This window comes from Lepidochelys olivacea, assembly GCF_965140295.1.
Source record: "Lepidochelys olivacea isolate rLepOli2 genome assembly, chromosome: 21".
Classification (NCBI taxonomy): domain Eukaryota; kingdom Metazoa; phylum Chordata; order Testudines; family Cheloniidae; genus Lepidochelys; species Lepidochelys olivacea.
Window position 1 is genome coordinate 7,158,414 of NC_140431.1, and position 15,945 is coordinate 7,174,358.

Below are 15,945 nucleotides of genomic sequence, written 5' to 3' on the forward strand. Positions count from 1 at the left end.
GCTAATTTTAAATGACCTCCCTCCCCGCCCCACGAAATAAATGCATGATTCTGAAGTCCCGGAGACCCTTTTAAGTTGTAGGGAAGTCAATGGGGGGAGGGATAGCTCAGTGGTTTGAGCATTGGCCTGCTAAACCCAGGGTTGTGAGTTCAATCCTTGAGGGGGCCATTTAGGGATCTGGGGCAAAAATTGGGGATTGGTCCTGCTTTGAGCAGGGGGTTGGACAAGATGATCTCCTGAGGTCCCTTTCAACTCTGATATTCTATGATTCTATGAATGGAACAGGAGTGGATGGGATAATGGGGCAAGGGGTGAGACCCACTTTTTAAAACACAAGCTGCAGAAAACAGCCTCAGCCATTATCGCATTCACCCTGGCACTGACCCCATCAGCAGTCTGAATGCCTGGGTGCGAAGAAAGCCGAGAGGAGCCCTTAGGCCCTCCTGCCTGTGATCTCCTGCATGTCATCCATCCCTCTGTCTTCGCTCCTGCTTGATGTTGCAGGGCCAGCATGGAGGCTTTCACCTGTGACTTAATTCAGGCAAGCCCCACTGAAAATCACTGTGGCCCCACCAGTGCCCTGTGCCGCTGTAGCACTTCGTAGCACCCAGACACGTTACACAAGCCCTCACCAGCCTGAAGCACGGACAAGTATCCTCCGCACACACAAGAGCCCGAACTTTTGCCCTCCTGCTTGAGCTCTGGAGTCCTAATTAGGCGCAGGGACAGGAGGGGGGACGCTGGTGGCCATGGTCTTTCTGATCCCCTCTTTCTGCAGTGGAGAACTCAGGTTCACCACACCCCTCTGCCTGCACCCTGTTCCAGATCTCTCCCAGCTTGTGTTTACAAGCTGCCTTGGGTGCAAGCCTAAAGAGCTCTACAGAGAGGGCAGGAACATTGCTTTGGTGAGCTGCACTCTATGCTTCCTGCCCTCCGAATCAGAAATTCAGGAGCTGTGATCATAGCAATGGTCTTTTTAAAGTGCCGCCCTCACCCCCAACGTAATACCACACCGTGAAAGCAGGGCAGTAAAACCCAGCACTATTCCACACAAGCAGCCTCGGCTTTACAGCCCTGTCGGTTTTGAAATTGCTGGATGAGGCTCTCTCTATTCCGCTACCAGAACTGACAAATTCCTGGACATGTTCTTTGGATTCCCCCGCCCCCGCACACACACACGCACTCCACCTCCATCCCTTTTCCAGCACAGCCAGTGCCTGCATTTCCTGCAAAATGATCACCATCTGATAAACACACAAAACCAGCCCCACACTGTTGCCTTAGACCATCCCCTTATGGAGCCGATGGGTGGCTTGCAGGTGCCCTAGGAGGTATTACCAGTGCCATATTCCCTGGAAAAGATGAGCATCACCCTGGGGTCACTGAAAGTTAGCTTGGCTTAGAAATGGTTCCCTGAAATCCAGATAATTCTTCCCCCACCACAAATCAAGGCGCAGAGAGAGACCACTTACCCTGTGCTGGATGACATGTGTGTTGATGTGTGTGCGTGTGCGTGGCGTGTATGCAGGGGAGATCCTAGAGCCCTCGATGCTGCAACAACCTTCCTCTCTCCTGCCCGCTCTCCTCCTTCAGGCGAGTTCTTGCTTTGTGCTGCTGCTTGGCTGTGTGTGCCCAAAGCCACTGCAGCATCTCTGCATAAGGATGTGCTCCTCCCTCCCCGCCCTCCCCTGCTCGCTCGCTCCCTCTCAGCCAACGCTCTGGGTCTCTGGAGAGTGGTCTCTCGCTCGCTCTCTGTCTTTACCTCCTTTGCCTTGGTCCAAGGACCAGTCAGAGAGGGCCGGCGACTTGCAGCATCATACATAATTCATGCTTTGCCTCAGCCTGAGTTGCTGCTGCTCTCATCAGCCTGGATCAGGAAACCCTGGCCCTGTATTGATTGTCTCCAGCTCCTCACTCCATCAGTAGGGCAGAGGGAGGCACATGGTGCGAGGGAGAAGCAAGTGGAGGGATAGAATTCCAGGATTACAGCCTCGTGGGTGTGAACTGGGAAGTGAGGGGCTCTGTGTCCCGGGCTGGGATATGAGGGTGAATTTGCCAGGAGAGGGTCATGCCTCACAAAATGTATTACCGGGTACTAGACCCAGTGGAACCCCCTTAGCCTGAGAGCTTGAGGAACCCCACTGAGCAGGGAGGGCACAGAATTATGCAAGCCTTGATTTGTTGGCTCAACACCTTGCGACATGCTGCTGGTGAGGGGGAAACTCTGCTTGCAGCCAAGTTTATTTGGAGATGGGGAGGAAGGGAATTGACTGTAGGTCTCAGGCCCATCTCTTAAAATACATTCAGATTCAAATTTTCCACAAGCGTGGGGGGAGGGAGGGGCATATTCCGGTTCTGTCCCATTACAGAGAGAAGGCTAACGTCAAAGCTCGGACCCAGTTCATAAACTTCCTCTCATGTTCCGGGGATGGAGTCCAGGACACTCTCTGCTGCCTACAGAAGCCGGGGTCTCCACTTTGCACCAGAAGCAGATGCTGTAGTGATCTCAGCTGACAGGTGTCCTTGTCAATGTTAGTTCTGTCTAGGCGTATGTCTGCCCTCCATGTCAGGGATGTCTGAGCACCTCACAGACGGTAATGGATTTATCTTCCCAATAGCCTTGGGAGGTAGGGAGGGAAGGATCACTATCCCCATGCTGCAGATGGGGGACTGACGTACAGCGCATTTAAATGACTTGCCCAAGGTCCTACAGGGAGGCTGTGGCTGAGCTGGGAATTGAACGCACATTTCCTGTTCCCAGCCCAGTGCCTTAACCACGAGCCCATCCTTCCTCCTTTGTAGCTGTCAGAGATACCGGGGGAGGTGAGACATTTATCAAGGTAAAACCGTTCTGCATGAAGTGTGGCAGGGATGCCCATGAGTTAGCAAATCTGCTCCACGATGCCCCAAGGGCACTGAAACCCCAGAGCAAGGGGGATTTCAAAGCACGCTGCTTCCCGGGGACCTGCGCGCAGAGTCCCTGGTTGAACTAAGGTTCAAACCCTTTTTTTCCGCCAGCAACTGAAAATATTGATCCTCCCCAAATCAGAAATGAGATGAATAAGGAGAATAAAAGCAGAGTAACCCTCTGCCCCCACATTCAGGTCTTTCCGTTCACAAGTTTACACAGCCGGAGCATGGGAGAGGGCACTGGGACCCTGGTGCAAGCAGGTGCAATGCGCTGACTTCAACAGAGCTGTGTCTGCTTCCACCAGGCTCGTGATTTCTCTCCACAAGCCATGGAGACGGGAGGCGTCAGGTGCAGCAGAGGCATCAGGGCAGGGCTGCCCACCTCGCTTCTACCCTGGAGAGATCCCTCCGCAGGGCAAGACAGGAATTCACTCTCCATGGCCCATTCATCCTTGGCCTGTCAGCTGAGACTACTCAAAGGGTGCTGGTTGGTTTTGTGATGTAGACATTTGTCCCTGGAGGGGGCTAGATTGAGATCCCAGACTCACTTCACAGACCCCCCCCCCCAACAGCTGTAGATGATAACCACTGGCTGTTGCTATCACCCGGAGTTGCATCACGACTTTGGCCTGGCCGCCCCCTCAACTCCCCTGTGCTAATTAATATATTCCACTATGCTGCAAAGCACACGGTGAAACTGGACACTGCTCCCAGATGGAACTCTCCGCACAGCCCTCGGGGCGTGCTAGGCAATGATGAATATGCCCTGAACTCCCATCCGATGGCAACACAATTTAGGGTGGCTAATCAAACAGCTCTCGAATCAGACTGTGGACCTTTCTGGATTGGGAAGGGGAGACTGGGGAAGGTTGCAGAGACCACCCCTCACTTTCTATCCATTCCATCTGGCCCTCCCTGGCTCCAGTGTAGGATCATTAATAATGTAGAGATCAAGTTTGGGTCTGTCCATTCATTAATGGCCTGCCATTACAGAAGAGTAATTAATGCATTAGTGTCTCTGTATTGATTGGCTGGACTCCAGAAGTCCGGCGTCCTCCAGCCACGTGGGAGTGGGAAGGAGGAAAGTTGTTTTGCAACTTAGTGGGTCCTCTTGCAAAGGGAAAAGCAAGATGTTACAAAACAAGAGTGCATTTGTTCTGTATTCCTCTCCTGTATCTATCCATTCCTTGGTCCTGCCAATTGCCAGAGTTTGACTGGCTGAACTCCTGCAAGAGTGAATTCCACAGGTTAACTGTATGCTTTCAGATGAAATGTAAACCCAGGATTGATTGGTTTGTCTGTACTATATGGCCCATCTTTGTAGTATCTGAGCACTAAGGGTAGTATTGAAAATCCCCTAGCACTTTTTACAGTTTAGTGGGGTTAACCCAGTGTCTCTACCAAATTTCAACATAAGTGTATACATTCTGTCTCCTTAAATTCTTCCTCCAGATTCAAAATGGATACAAGATTCCTTTTCACTTCTTGCTCTAAACTGTTGTGCCGGGTTGCTGTGTGCTGTTAAGCATCTGCTTTGTTTCACCCTAGATATGGCTGCATTTCCTTGGTGGGTCGGTATACAGTAGAATCTCAGAGTTACGAGCTGCCCGGTCAACCACACATCTCATTTGGAACTGGAAGTATGCTATCAGGCAGCAGCATAGACCCTCCCCCCCCCCCCAAAAAAAGGCAAATACGGTACAGTACTGTCTTAAATGTAAACTATAGAAAAAAAAGGGGGAAAGTTTAAAAAAAAATTGATAAATTAAGGAAACTGTTTCTGTGCTTTTCTGTTTAAATTAAGATGGTTAAAAGCATTTTTCTTCTGCATAGTAAAGTTTCAAAGCTGTATTAAGTCAATGTTCAGTTGTAAAGTTTTGAATGAACAACAGAACGTTTTGTTCGGAGTTAGGAAGAACCTCCATTCCCGAGGTGTTTGTAACTCTGAGGTTCTACTGTCATTGGTCTATCAGTTTCTGGGTGGGCTTTTTGGACCCTTGAGGCTGACAGGTGTTGTCTATTGCTGGCACTTGTATATTATGCTGAGGGGCTTCACAGAAATAACATAGACAGATGTACATTGTCACTGTTGCCACTCCCACACAGAAGTGCAGTTTCATTCCGTGCTGAGCAGGGGAGGGTGATGAATCTGGATTTGAAGCAAATCTCTGCACACATGCAGTGCCAATGCTTTTGGCAGTGCGTGGATTCCATTCAGCAGACCCTGGTGCTTTGCACGAATAGCCTCAGTCTGAGGAGGGGTTGCTCACTCTCTTTAGAATCATAGACTATCAGGGTTGGAAGGGACCTCAGGAGGTCATCTAGTCCAACCCCCTGCTCAAAGCAGGACCAATCCCCAATTTTTGCCCCATATCCCTATATGGCCCCCTCAAGGATTGAACTCACAACCCTGGGTTTAGCAGGCCAAAGCTCAAACCACTGAGCTATCCCTCCCCCCCATTAACCATTGGGGAACCATTGCTCCAGTGTCAATAGCAATAATTTATATAAGTCTGTGAGTTTACACTGTGATTTACAGATGCAGGATCTCGTTCTCCATGGCCGTGCATCTCGTGCAGTCATCCTGTGCAAAGTGCATGTGAAATGCTCCTAGATCAGAATGGGCGCATCATACCGTGCACAGAGATGTGCGGTAACCTGTAGCCTTTGCCACTACGAGGTGGGGAAGCAGGCGTAACACAGGATAGAAAGGAGGCCAGCTCTGCTTAGTGATGTCTGTAATGGGGCTTTTATCTGGCCTGGCCCAGCCCAGGTATGGCGTGTTGCACACACAACGTCAAAGTGAGAAGTGCTGAGTAGGCCATAGGGCATGCCAGCCATCTGATGCTGCCACATGGCCAGCAAGGGGCCTTGCCATAGTAGCAGGAGGGCTGTGTGGAGCTACCTGCCACATTGGTGCAATTGCTGCTGGACTCCTGTGTCCAGTTCTGGTGCCCACAATTCACGAAGCGCATTGATAAATTAGAGAGAGGTCAAAGAAGACCCACAGGAATGATGAAAGGAGTAGGAAACCTGCCTTATAGTGCTAGACTCAAGGAGCTCAATCTATTTTGCTTAACAAAGAGAAGGTTAAGGGGTGACTTGATTATATTAGTATCTACATGGGGAGTAAATATTTAATAATGGGCTCTTCAGTCTAGCAGAGAAAGGTGTAACAGGATCCAACTGCTGGAAGCTGAAGCTAGACAAATTCAGACTGGAAGTAAGGTGTGATTGTTTAACAGGGAGGGTAATTAACCACTGGAACAATTTACCAAGGATCGTGGTGAATTCTCCATCACTGGCAACTTTTAAATTAAGATGGGATGTTTTTCTAGAAGCTCTGCTCTAGGAATTATTGTGGGGCAGTTCTCTGGCCTGGGTTATGCAGGAGGTCAGACGAGATGAGCAATTCTGGCCTCAGACTCTATGAATCTGGCCACCAGTTACTCTTGTCAGGAGGGAGAGAGGCGTCCGGAGCCACCTGCCATATTGACACGATGAGCATCCCACTTAAGTAGGTCTCCTTTGATGTGCCCCTTCTCCTCACATACCATGTACCCTGGAGTGGAAGGGGAGCCCTGAGATGCGCTACCGCTCAGGTCCACTGAGCTATCGGCCTGGCATGCACTCATATCCAGCCTCGAGCGTTGTGCTGGAGGGCAATTGCCATGCACTCCCCTGCTGCAAGGACTTGGTAGCGTCGCTGCAAGTGAGCCACATGTGCCGTACGTGGCTGCGTACGTGATTTCTCTGATGATCTTCAGTGCTTTTGCTGGTCAGACAGAAAAGTACAGATTGGAATCTGTCAACCTCCCCGTGCCAGGACCGTATCCCACAACAGAAGGCCATCGATTACGTTTAACGGAGGGACCAGCCTAGAGGAAACTCAGATGGAATGTTTGAAACATGAGCCAACTGCCACAAAAGCCAGGGCTGTAAATCAGTTGGAGGGAGAGATGGAGAGCCTGGTGACCGGTGAGGCAGAGGGGTTGTGATTCCAGGGGTTATCGGTACAGCTGAGAGTGCCGGAGGTAGAAGGGGCTTTTGTTGTGCCCATGGCAGGTGAACAAGCAAAGCTTCTGTAAAACGAACGGGATGTTTTCCTCTAGGACAGCGGATAGGGCTGGATGCCCCAGGCCAGCTCAGTGCGGCCCAAGTGAAATAAGCTTTTTTGGGTCTCATTTCAGGTTCTAGCAGACTAGTGGCCACGTCACTCATTATCCCTCTCTCAGCAGAGAGGCCAAAGTCTTGAATGGGCCATGGAGACGGAGATTGCTCCAGGTCAAGCCTGATGCACAATGGCCGGGCAGTGTTGGAGAAGCTAATGCTGCTGTCTGAGTTGCTTGTTCTGGGGATGGAACAGACGGAGAGAGCAGGAGAAACCACTCTTGTGGGCAGCAAAGACTAGAAGCAACTTACTGAGTGTAGGGACACTCTGCCTGTCTGTCTAGCTTCCGATATTGAGCTCATCCCTGTGGTATCTGGGCACCTTCCTTTGCAGGGGAGCATGTCTCTTTAATATGGGCGTTCTCACTCCCCTCGCAGAGCAGGTAGAATGAGTGGCGCTACAGGCTTTGCAGAAGGAATTTCAGGCAGAGCGCATTTGCCCAGATGGTAATTTGTCCTGGAGTTAGAATACAGAAGATGCCTAATTGTTTTCCCCTGTTATCACAGCTAAAAACCAACCCGCCGCCTCCCTGCAAATGTCACTGATACGAGTGCTGCCCAAGTCACTGCTGCAAAGGGCTGGGCTTGGTTTTCTTAGAAAGTTTTGGTTGGCATGGAGGTGACAAGCTGACAGTACTGTCAAATCAGCTGGGGGGGGGCGGTTCAGGTGGTGGTCATCTGACGCTGTGTCCCTGGGGGGAGGAGAGGATGGCTCTTGGTTGGAGTAATGGGAAACGGACTGAAGCTTCCATTCCACCAACGGGGGTAATTTAAGGCAGTCTGCCGACATTGATCCAGACTCCCGGGAGGGTAGGCAGAGGTCAGAGAAGAAGTGGGTATGGTTATCCTGCCATAAAGAGCGACTGTGGCTAATGTGTGCGTGTCTCTCTCTCAGTATTGATTTAAAAGATGAGAATGGTTCCATTATCAGTCACCTCTGGCTAATAAATATCTTGTGTTTCCTTTATCGACGATGGAGGCAGCAGGAGAAGGTGGGCCGAGTTTTTTTTTTACTGATCTGCTGCCTCGGATCATCTGATATTTTGGAGGATCCAGGGAGTTCTCCTCAAAAGGGGGTGACTTATAGGCAGTCCCATATGGCCCCCACCACTGTAGAATCTAGATATTAATGACTTTATCCTCCATTATCCTTCCCTGTAAGGTAAGGAAGAATTATCATCTCCACTTTAGATGAGGGATCTGGTTGCTTCTGCCTTCTCCTGAAACATTGCCAATAGGTTGCTACCAGTCTCGATGGGACCAGTGGTCTGATCTGTTCTATGGTAAATCTGAGCTTCTGAGTGGTTTTCCCTCCAGGGAGTGAATGCAGTCCACCTGCAGCTGACTCTCACCAGTTATCCATGTCCTCACTGTTTGGAGTGCAAAACACCCTTGAGGAGAGCAGCGATGTTGGTGGCTAGGGGATAAGGTCAGAATTGACTTCAGCAGAACTGAATGCAAAGGAAATGAGAGAAACCCTGGGCTCAGTCTGCAGTTGTCTCTTCTGCCCATCTACGCTGAGAGTATGTCAGCACAACAGAAACCCCCCCGCCGTAGTGAGTCTCAGCGCTTGAGTCAGGTGAGGCAGGCTTATGGGGCTCGCACTACGGGCCTAAAAATAGGTGTGTAGACGTTTGGGCTCGGCCCAGAACCTGGACTCTGAGCCCCCCCGATCCGGGGTCTCAGAGCCTGGGCTCCAGCCCGAGCGGGGATACCTATCCTGCCACTTTTAGCCCTGTAGTGCAAGCCACAGTCATTTGACTCAGGTTCTGAGACTTGCTCTCGCAAGGGTTTTGGGGTTTTTTGGTGGTGTAGACATGCCCTCAGAGTCCAGGCCCCCTCAAATGTGACATTGATTTGTAGCACTTCGGTGCGCCTGCAGGACCAGCTCACTCCACCTGGCCTGGGGGAAGAGGGTCGTTCAGAGGTCCTGGGGATGTGGCCCACCCTGTCGGGAACACCCCACATGGGCCTGGCTTTGGGATGTTGCCAGTGCTCCAGTTTTCTTGTGTGGATGCTGCCGTACTGGAACAGATGGCGCGGGGAGTGCAGGCCAGGTTGTGTTTTCTGAGCCGTGGTAAGGAGCGCTGCTAAGCACCCTGCCCTTCTGCTCTGCCAGAGGTCCCAGCAGATCCTGCAAAATAAGCAACTGAATAAATAAACAGAGTCACTGAGAGGTGCACTTTAAATAGGGTCTTACTGAAGCTGCTACTCCCAGATTTTGATAGACACCTTTCCAGGCGACTTTAAACACTGCCTGATAGGCGGTGCAAAGTGGTGTTGTGAGATGTTGCCCGAGATTTTATCCCGTTTCCACTTTGGCAGTCCAGGGCTGAGAACCCCCTATTCCTTTCCCTTCCCCCTCCACAAATCTAAAAGGGTTTGGGGAGCTGGGCTGATCCGTCAATCCTGCCAATCCAGCTAAGTTTCGACAACACTGGGCTATTTTAGATACTGGATTGTGAAGAGCGAAGGGAAGAGTTCAGGTGTTTGCAGGGAGAGCACCCACTGCAGCTGCAGGGGGAATTGGGAGGCTCTAATACTTTCATCCTATTAGCAAGATTCGGAGCAATTACAGCTTCATTAGCCAAATAGGCTCTTCTGTTCATCGAATTTTCCACCTCCCCATAATCTCCCCCACCCCCTCCACTTCAAGGCTTTGCACTGGGGATCTGCTCCTAAGAGCACTGCAGAGTGTCAAGGAGGCAAGACAGGAACAGATGAAAAACACCGTGTTGGCCAAGAGGCAGACGAGGCGTTGCTCGCCCCCGCATCTGCCAGGCATGGACCCAGAGACTGATGTGTGGGAGGAGGAGAGAGACAGTTTAAAGCCTGACTCTCTTGTCTTTTCCATATGTTTGCTGACATGCCTGAGTTTTCTCCTCCTTGTGACTCCTGATACTGGGAGAGGGGCACAATGTAAATTGGGGGACGTGTGACCGCCCCACATGTTGCCTCTGGGAGGAACTTCCAGCCCCACCTCCCTGGGCCAGGGAAGCCAATCTCACTGGCTCCTGGGGAGCTGGGGCCACAAGAGTGGTGAGCATGTGCCTCTGAACCCCCCAACCTGGGGGGGACTCCCAGCACCATTGTCTCCCCAGAGCTTGCGGACAACTCAGTAGGGGAGGCACAGGGCATGGGCAATGCCCCTAACTCTGGCTGAGCAGAGGCCAGGAAACCTGCTCCCGGCGCCTTCCCCAGCAACTTCCCACCCTGCACCCAGCCCGTGGGCTGTCATGCTCTCCCTGCCCCACCAGAGTTAGGGGCTGGGAATGGAGGGATCTGTCCTTCTCCCTCTGCGCCTCTATGGGGGGCACATTTGGCCTGATCGTTTAACGTATGTGCCCTTTACCTGAGCTTCAGTGGATGGATTACAAGCCCCGACTCTGTGGTGCTACTGAAAGGAGTTGCTGTTTGCCCCTATCCTCCTGTGGATAAGAAATACACACCAGGCTGGTGCTCAGATGAGAGTCCTGCCTCGTTAGAGAACAGCACGTGACAGTCTGGACTCTGGGGTATCTCCCAGCTCTGTCACAGGGCTGCTGTATGACAGGGAGTGAGTCCCGTCCTGTCTCTGCCCTGTGTTTTCCCTGTAAAAGGGGGATAATGATGCTCCCCTGTTTCCCAGAGGCATTGTGAGGCTTTTGTGACTAAGGCAGTTAGTGAGGTGCTTTGGGAGTGTTGGATGAGATGTAACATAGCTGTGCAAATTATTTGAAAATGCTGTTCACCATTATTGCCGGGCTTCTCTGAGCCATAAGGGGAAAACGAAACCCTTGTTTTAGGCTGGAACGTGTGTGTGGCACAAACATTTAAAACCGAACAAGATATAAAATAACTGTGAAACTAGCCGTCTCTCACAATACCTTCCCTGTCCGAGAGGGCACCAGACAGCCTCTCTGTGATTCTTTTCATTCCGTCTCTGTGAAATGGGCCTTTTCCACTTGCTAAACATTTCATATGGTGCTTGCCTGTCAAGCAGCTGACAGGGTGCCAATCCAGCATGTGGAGGTGCTGTATTAAGGGCGTGAGTCACCAGTCCAAGGGCTACCCATTGCAAAGAGGAATCTTGCACTGGAAAGGCTGAAGTGCAATGAGATGTGACTGGCCTGAGTGGGCAGGCATTGGTATTTTGAGGACTTGCTTCCTCCCTGCTTGGATGGCAATTCATTCCCCCCCCCCCTCCCCAATTTTCCCAGGATGCCTCCAATGCTTTCTGTCTTGAAAACAACTTATTCTCCGAGTGCTCTGAAGGGCCTTCCTAAATGGTGTCAGGGAGCTCTCCAGGACCGGTCGTTGAGAAACGCTGCCCTAGGCAGACTCGTTCTTTGTGTAACCCACCTGAATGCCACAGATCCCCCAGCCTGTAATGGCTTCGTCTTAGAGATGAACAAAGGCTCCCCTGCAGGAAGGTGCCAGGCTCAGGAGCTCGGGCTGTAGAACTAAGCGTCAGTAGACCTCCCCTGCCTGAGCCTGGTGGTTCTGGCACACACTCTGACGCCATGGTGCCATAGGCCATGCAGGGGCATGGATAGCTACATACTAGGGGGCACAAGGCTTGGTGGGTGTCTATTGTATTATGGGCCCAGGCCAGCAAGATGCTGAATGCCTCCAGTGGGGTGCTGTGTGCTCTCAGCTCCTGTTGACCTCAGCAGGAGTTGAGGGCACTCATCATCTCACAGGATCAGGGCCTAATCAAGACAACTGCCAAGATGGTCAGCACTGGCAAGTGACTCTGTGTGCCTGTCACAGGGTGGGCTGGCCCTTTTAAGGAATAGGGATCAGCCCAATTGTGCCTCTTTAGTCTCCTCCCAGCAGGGCCAGCTCCAGCTTTTTTGCCACCCCAAGCGGCGAAGAAAGAAAAAAAGAAAAACCCGATTGAGCTGTCCCCGAAGAGGAAGAGAGGGAATGAAGGACTCGCCGCCGAATTGCCACCAAGGACCCGGATGTGTAGCCCCAATAACGCATGGAGTGCCACCCCTGTCTATTGGCTGCCCCAGACACCTGCTTCCTTCGCTGGTGCCTGGAGCCGGCCCTGCCTCCCAGATCCTTTCCCCTGACCTGGCATATCCCTGCTGGTCCCTTCCTGACTGAGCTGTTTGCCTGCTTTTTAACTGAGGACCTGGTGACTTGCAGGGCCACCACCTCGCCTTAGCTGTCTCCCAGATGGGGCTAACTGGGCACAGGAAGGGCTGAGCCTGCATCCCTTAAAGGGCCAGCCCATCCTGAGACAGCACTCAAACTGTGACACCTTAAAGAGCTCCACTTTTCAGAGAGCGCTGAGCTCCTGTCCACAGTAAATAAGGCCTTTTACAGTGTTTCTGAAAATAGAGGTGCTGGAGTCAGTGTAGTCACTTGACAGTCTTGGCCAGCGTGTACGCTGCTTTGCCTGGAAAAACACGGGGGTCAATTTAGTGGATAACAAAGGATGGATTGAGCTTTCTAAATGGCCTGATCACATCCATTTCAGTGAATACTTGAGCAAGCCACAAAGCTGCTAAAAGGATCCACTGTCTTTTACACAGTAATGCCCAAACTATTACTCATTGTTTATAAGAGGCCAAAAGAGTGTGTGTCACTTTACAAATGCGGTGTGAGACATTCCCTGAGGAACTTGCATTCTTGTTTGGATTGATACAGTACGAAAAGCTGACAGAACATTTAGCATGAGAACCCACACCCCCTAAACACGAATGCACTACTGTGCACGTGTGCAATAAAGACCTAGGATCCGTGAATGTTTGCCCATAAGAGGGGAATATTGTAGATATTCAAATATTACAAAAATGATTTTGAAATAATGTTAAAGAACTAAAGACGGGCACACAAATGTGAGGAAATGCCCAGCTATGAAATACATACGCAGTTGGGATAAAATGAGAGAGGCTCTTAATCCTCATACTTCAGGGTGTAAATATTCACCTGCTTGGATCGGGAAGTAATTTCCCCTTGTGGCAAGTTACTGCATAAATACCGGTAGGCACATTGCATTTTGGCATTGACCTGAGACTTCTCACCAGAGAAAAGATGGCAGACACCTAGGCTGGTCTGTTTCAATATGGTACTATGCCTAGTATTCCTACCCGTTTAGGACGGGAGGGAGCGATTAGGACAATTAATGATGATGGGAAAGTTTGAATAAAAGCTTCCTGCTATGTTCTGTGTTGTCACCATGCTTCATATAGTTTTGTCTTCAAAACGCTATAATCTCGCATTATATGGGCTGGCCCCAGTCCTCTATCCTGGAGAAAGTCATTGAAGGCAGCCAAGCCCCACCCATTTACACCAGTGGAGGACCTGGCCCTGCATGTTGTAGGCTCTCATTCCATACAATGCAGGACTGAAGCACTTGGGAATTGTTAAAACTTTGAAAACAAAAACTGCTGTAAATTGGGCAAGTGCCAGACAACATCTTCCTATGTGTCCATAAGCAGCTTATTGCTCTAGCGCTTGATCCTTCCCTCTGATTTATGGCATGAATCTTTCTGAAAAATCAGCCACTGCCTACATGTGCATGAGTACAGGTAGCTTTTTCTCCAGGACACATACAATGAGGAAACTTTGTCGTGCCGTTTTGTTTTATGTATGTATTTATATTTTTTCCCGGATCTGTCTTCTCTGCCAAGTTTTACCAACAATAATATTTCATGAGCCAGTTATGGAAGCTGGGAATTCTGATGCTCATGCTGCTAGCATAACATACAAAGTATACATATCCTTACCATGCCGGTGGGACTCGAGCACCATAAATAAGACTTTTTATTGTCCACACTGTGCAAATAAATATTGTGCAGTGATTTCCACTCAAAGAAAAGACTCTGCCTTTGGCCAAAGGGGGTTGCCACGTGGTTGACCGCTCCATCCATGTCTTGGTGGATAGTAACCACACACGCAGGATAGTCAGCCCTCCCTCCTCCATCTTTGTCAGACAAACCAGCCAGAGCTCAGTCCTACAATAGGTGACTTCAGTGGGAGTCTTTACTGAGGACTGCGGGACTGGGCCCTTAATGAGGGACAGCAGTGACTATAGGAGCAATGGACATTTCCTTTCCTGTGCTGTTGCTATGATTGAGGGTGAAACTGAGACAGGCTGGAAGCTGGCTTGGTAACCCTGGGGACTGAAGTTATTTTATTATTATTTATATTGTGGTAGCACTTAAAGGCCCCAGTTGAGAGTGGGGTCCCATTGTGCTGGGCCCTGCACATAAGAGGACAGTTTTTTGTTTTTTTTTAAATCCACAGAACTATTCCAGCTTTGGGAACTGCAGAGCAAGGTTCCCCTGCACTGCACCACCCAGGCCACGTGCCTCACTGCTCTTCTGGAGAAACCCACCACCCCAGGGGTGAATGGAGAGTTAAATTTCAATACCCCTTTCTTTCCTTGGCTTCTGAGCCCAGCAGAGGGACTTAGCTGTGGTGGTTGCTGAGGTGCGGATGCCTGTCCTCCGAGAACAGGGCTGAGGTTTTTTCCTTCCATTTAAACCAAAAATACCAACAAGTGTATTAAAAAAGACAGCACAGGAAAAGCTTTTGCCATCCAGGGAGAGATACACTTGTCAAGCCTCCAGGCGAGGTGCAGTTTGCAAACGTCCCTGAGGCCTTTGGTGTACTAGGGATTCCAGCCATTGGAGCAACTACACCGGTGTAAACTCTCAAACCTTTACTGCAAAGTTGCTATTTGCACCAGTGATGATCACATCTTGAAATTGGGGTGGGTGGAACCAGTGCAAATTGCAATCTTTGCCTGTCCATGTTAGAGATTTGCAGCTATCCTGGTGGTGGGAACTTGGGCAAATTCCCCAGTATAGACCAAGCTGGTACAACAGAGTTCTTACGGGGCCTCCTGTGCCTCCCCCCATCCCTGCTCCCAACCCCAAATCATCAAGGAACAGCACTCCTGGCTTTAGCCTATGGACACTCCTCTCATGAGTGCCAGGGGAAAGTTCTGATGCGCTGAAAGTGATTGAGCCCTGCAATCTGACTAAAGAGCCCCATTCTACCATCTTCCCAATAACCTGGAATGAATTGTCTGTTCCTCCAAAACTTCAGTCAGTGGGCAGCTAGTAACCCGTTCAAGTAAAAGGAAATTGCCCGAGGGCTGCAACAGCTGCATGTGAAAGAATTTGAAGAGAGCAGCACTGTGGCGAATGCCCGTTCTCAAAAGGACTGGGATCCTTCCAATCTGTTGGCTTCAACATCTGTTAATGGAATTTTCCGGAAGGGCAGATGGGAGGTGGAATTTAATCCAAGCCATCCCTGGGGCCCATACAGATTTACCATCCCCCGGGCCCTGCTCTCCCAGTAGCTGATATGTCCGGGGTAATCCGTTCAGTTGTGGATCATCAATGACTTCCCTGTGCTGTAACTTTCTTCTGTCTGCAAAGGGAAAGCATCCTGCAAACACCACCCTGACAGGGCAGAAAGGCAGGGAGCAGTGTTGCTAAACCTGTACTTGCAGCACCCCTGGATGGGAGCATTCGGGGCGAGCATGAGGTTTGCCCGTCTGTAGCCGTGCCGCTCTCCAGCACAAGGACGACGCTGATGGTCCTTCAGGTTGTCCACGTAACGTAAGCCACACAACGTGATGTGGAGCTTCCCGTGTGCGTTCTGTTATGCGTTTCGTTCTCAGGCACAGCAGTGACCTAGGCATTAAAGGGACTAGGAGGGGTCTTCAGCCAGCAGCGCATCACATTGTTTTGGTCATGGCTTCCGTGCCTGGCACAGCGGGTTACAGCAGCAGATGTTTTTGGCTGATGGAATCTCAACAGCCTCTGGCATGGTGCCCCCCAAATCCACCAAAGACGTGTGGCTGTCCTAATACGGTCACCCACCTCGTCAAATAGAACAGTTCGCCTGCCCTAGTAA

The 15,945-nt window shown here is 50.6% G+C and overlaps 1 protein-coding gene across 1 annotated transcript in view; it reads right to left on the bottom strand.

Annotated features, from left to right (window-relative positions):
- Window positions 1-1,616, bottom strand: part of CNTN2 (contactin 2) — a 49,826-nt gene extending 48,210 nt beyond the window's left edge. Inside the window, exon 1 of the mRNA XM_084610996.1 lies at window positions 1,473-1,616. The gene's annotated coding sequence lies outside the window, so the exon portion shown is untranslated. The remainder of the gene's footprint in view (window positions 1-1,472) is intronic.
- Window positions 1,617-15,945: the final 14,329 nt, after the last annotated feature.